Source organism: Hevea brasiliensis, chromosome 9, assembly GCF_030052815.1.
Source record: "Hevea brasiliensis isolate MT/VB/25A 57/8 chromosome 9, ASM3005281v1, whole genome shotgun sequence".
NCBI classification, from domain to species: domain Eukaryota; kingdom Viridiplantae; phylum Streptophyta; class Magnoliopsida; order Malpighiales; family Euphorbiaceae; genus Hevea; species Hevea brasiliensis.
In genome coordinates this window covers 97,137,389-97,141,513 of record NC_079501.1, presented here as the reverse complement: position 1 = coordinate 97,141,513, position 4,125 = coordinate 97,137,389, and the positions used below count along the sequence as shown (strand labels likewise).

At 38.6% G+C, this 4,125-nt stretch overlaps 1 long non-coding RNA gene across 1 annotated transcript; it reads left to right on the top strand.

The window, feature by feature from the left end:
* Window positions 1-1,469: 1,469 nt before the first annotated feature.
* LOC131183451 (uncharacterized) lies at window positions 1,470-3,701 on the top strand. Its single transcript, XR_009151523.1, has 3 exons — window positions 1,470-1,908; window positions 2,653-2,709; window positions 3,282-3,701. It is a non-coding gene; the product is annotated as an uncharacterized LOC131183451 (long non-coding RNA).
* Window positions 3,702-4,125: the final 424 nt, after the last annotated feature.

Sequence of the window (4,125 nt, the reverse complement as noted above, 5' to 3'; positions counted from 1 at the left end):
GTGAAGAATGTGCTGGTAGGAGAAAATCGTAAGGTTAGAATTCCTGAAGTAATAGAACTAATAATTAAGATAAGACTAAGAAATAAAATGAAAGTTAAAGTTGATGATGGGATGGACATTCTTGAAGGAAAAGGTGTAAGGATGAGATGGGACTAAAATTAAGGAATAAGTACAGCAGGTTAAAAAGATATCAACAATACCAAAAATAGGAAAAGGGAAGTGGATAAGATGCAAAGGACAGGAAGAAAGCTCGATAGAGCCAGTTATAATGATGAGGATAAGGAGGAATAGGTATGCTAGGAACACACTAAGGGAAGTTTAGAATAAGTTATTATGAGATGATAGATTAAAGGAGTAGTGGAGCCTCGATCTGAGTGCCAATGTGTCAGAAGTAGGCCACATACTAAGAAGCTAAAGGAAGAAGACTAGATATTTCCATTCCAGAGAAGGAGTGAGAATCGATAAAGTCGCATGGATTGAGTTGTCAGGAAATATAAACACTTTTGTTACCTAGAAGGAGAGACCCAGTTCACTTTCCAATATTGATAAATGATACACTTGGCCCTTGGAGGAGACTCTACCTGACTGGTTACATAAGATGGACAGAGGTTGGTCTAAGTACCTTAGTAATGACACAAAAGAGATTAAAAATTTGGAGTATCATGGGAGTGAGAAGATTTATAGGTATTGACCACTGAGGTCATGAGAAGAGTGAAGATCTCGAACAAGATGCCTAGATTAGGTGCTACAGAAAAGCTACTCATAGGACACCATGGAATAAGGAACATAAGTTATGTCATTAGGGAAACAGAGATTATTAAAACAAAGGAATGATGACTGAAGCCACCAAGAGACATGTTGAAGCGTAATAAAAGTGAGGTAAGCACCAAAGTTGATTGAAGTTATGAGACATCAAGTCTAGAACAGTGAGGTATAGCGAATACTTGAAATGTCAGAAAAATGGTCAATGAATAGTTACAAGATAAAAGCCCTCTAGAAGGAGATGATGACAAATAGGACACTATAGTAGAATCAGAGAGCGGTAGAATGTCATATATAATATACAAAGAGTTTGAAGAACAAATGTTTTACCAATCTCTGCATAGCTGAAGGAATAATGATTGCACTTGTTCTAATAATCTTCTTTTCCTCATTTCTTTGTTTATTCAAAAATTCGAGGACGAATTTTTCTTAAGGGGGGAAGAATGTAACAACTAGAAAAAAAAAAAGGGGGAGGGGGGTGGGGTATGGGATTTTGGCGTGTGACAGTGGGTTTCCACTGTCACATGCCAGCTTTTTTTATAAAAAATAAAAAAAAAAAATTAAAAGAAAAAACGGGAGCAGGACCCCCCCCCCCCCCATTTTCTCTTCTCTCCCTCTCCTTCCCTCTCTTCTTCTTCTTCTTTCTTTTTCCGGTGACCGGCCGGCGACCCTCCGGCGATGGCCAGACACCAGAAACGGAGGCAAGAGAGGGAGAGGAGAGAGAAAACGTGCGCACAGTGGGCAGCGGCTTTCCAGCGCGATTTCGGCTTCATCCGATGTCCGATCGAGGCGATTCAGGTGGCGTTAGAAAGCTTGTTCCGAGAGCTTTCTTTTGATACCCATTTTGCAGCAAATGGAGGTCGGATGAGTGAGATATGGAGGAGAGAAGTTTCGGGTTTTTCAAGCTTTTTCGTCAGATCTACGACGATCCGACCGTTGGATCGACGATCCGAAACCACCTATGGACTGAGGAAGAGGAGAGGAACATGGTGGTATGATCAGATCCGGCAAATGTCGCCGACACCCGGTGGCCGGCCACCGTGCACGGTGGTTTCGGCGGTGGCTCCTGTGGGCTATGGAGATGATTCAACTTCCAGAGGCTTCCTCGTAAATTTTTGGAATTTTTGAGACACAGATAAACTTTGGGTAAGACTATTTTCATTATTTCGCTGTCTGTTGAGCATAAATATAGTGTTTCTTAAACAGAAAAAATTGAAGAAAAATTCTAAGAAAAATATATGATGAAAGTAAAATTATTTGGAGATATTCTATGGTGTTAGTTGAATTTTTGAGTGATTGTAGAATATTTTTGAGAAATATGGATGGATTTTAATTAGATTTTTAGCATATGGGCATATAAGATTGTTTGAAATTAAGATGTTTAAATTTTATATGATTGGTTGAAGCTTGAGGATGGAGGTTTAAATATGTGAATATTAAATTGGGTTGAATTAAGAATATGTTAGCTGTTGGAAACTTATGGAATTGAGTAAAATTCTTGAATAAAATATTCATGGGTGACTAGAAAATTACAATTCATTTTGCAATAGCCTTATAATATTATTAAGGACCGCGGGGCAAAATTTTAGAATTTTTAGAGCTTGTTTGAGTGGATTTTAAAAAAAATGTCAATTATAGGGACTAAAATGTAATTTTTAAGATTTTGAGTATTGTCTGGTTTGGAGGGCACAGGAGGGGCCATGTGATATTGATGAGATGTGGTTGTGGAAATTGAGAATTTAGAAGTGTTATTTGAGCCTTTTTGCAGGTTGGGTAGGTCCTAGGTATAAGGAAAACTCTGCCGGATTTTCAGCATGAATTAGGTTGTCTATTATCTCTTTAGAGTTTTATCTTAACTTAGTACTAATAAATTTATAATTTAATTATTAGGTGATCGAGGTCAGCTATTTTTCTGCATTCAGCAGCCACAATAGTCATCGGTGTACTGTGAGTAAAATATTAATTTTAATTGTAATTTCGATATTATTATATGTTTAAGCATGCCCATGCATCACTTATATGTATGTATCTATGTAGTTAAATTCTAGGCACGTTTTATGTTGCATTCATAACTGTTAAAGTGCCATGGATGTTGTTGTGGTAATTTGGAGCAGTGTGTGTGCGTTGGCGTGCGTGTAATGTGGTGTGTACTATGGATAGGACGGGTAGTGACGGCTTGAGATCTTCGCTGGGACTCGATCCTTCGGGGGTAGTCACGGCTTAAGTTCTTCGCTGGGACCCCGATTTAGTTTATTAAGCGAAAGTCCGGCTTGAGTTCTTGGCACGCAGGTTGGATTTAAGAGAGTCGTATAGGGATCGGCTCCCATATATTATGATTGATATTATTGGGTGTGTGAGTGCTCCAAATTACCTTTTTCTTTGTTATGATGTGAATTTATTCTTGATCTTGCATTTCACTCTACAGGGTGCATTAGTTTTAGATAGTTATAGAGATTATGGTTAAAATTGATATTTTACTCTCTGAGTCGAACGCTCACTCCTGTTCAATATTTTTCCAGGCCACAGGAGGAGTTATTTTACAGAGCAACCTGTTTTCTTCCTCACAGGTTTAACGTCGGTTATTTAATTGTTTTACTATCTTTTCTAAATTTAAAAATCTAAAACTCCGCATGTGATAGTAATAGTGTGGACCTTATTAGGAATCATGTTAATTTAAATTTTTCAGATTAATAAATGAAGATTTGTATGGTATTTAAACAGTTTGTAAAATGAGGTAACAGGGTTGAGCTGGGCTCCCCTAATTTTAGTCTCTGATGATTTCTGGGCTAAGTTGGCCCGAAATAAAATTATAACAGTTTATTTTAAATTATTTTTATATGCATATTGGGCCTAAATTGTGGGCTTGGTTATGGGTTGAGGAATAGTTAGGCTTACTACGGGCCTCGGGGGCTTTAGGCTGGCCCAGGTCCTAGTGCCGGTCCGGCCCATAGGTTGGGTCGTGACACCCACGAGAAAACCGAGAGTACCAGAGCACTCCACTCGTCGAGAGTTTCATGGCAATATAAATTTCAAAATTTTTCGATACCGTTTTTCGATAGGTCCTACGAAACTTTGTAGTGTTTTTTCGAGCTTTAAATGAGCTTAGAAAATTTCGTAAAAATTTTGTACTAACCCCCGTGTTGTGGGCTTCGTGTAGGTACCTTCAATTCGAGGAAATTCGATAGTTGTCGGGGTATGTAAATTTCCGGCCAAACAGACAGGCTACCAAAAAAGTCTTAGAATTGGATCGAGATTTTGGCTACCCCACCGTTGTCAGACATCCCGAGCGCGTCCCTAGGGTCGGAATTGGCATAGGTAAACCCGAACCTTATTTTTTCGTAATTTTCTAGTGCTTGAATGGGA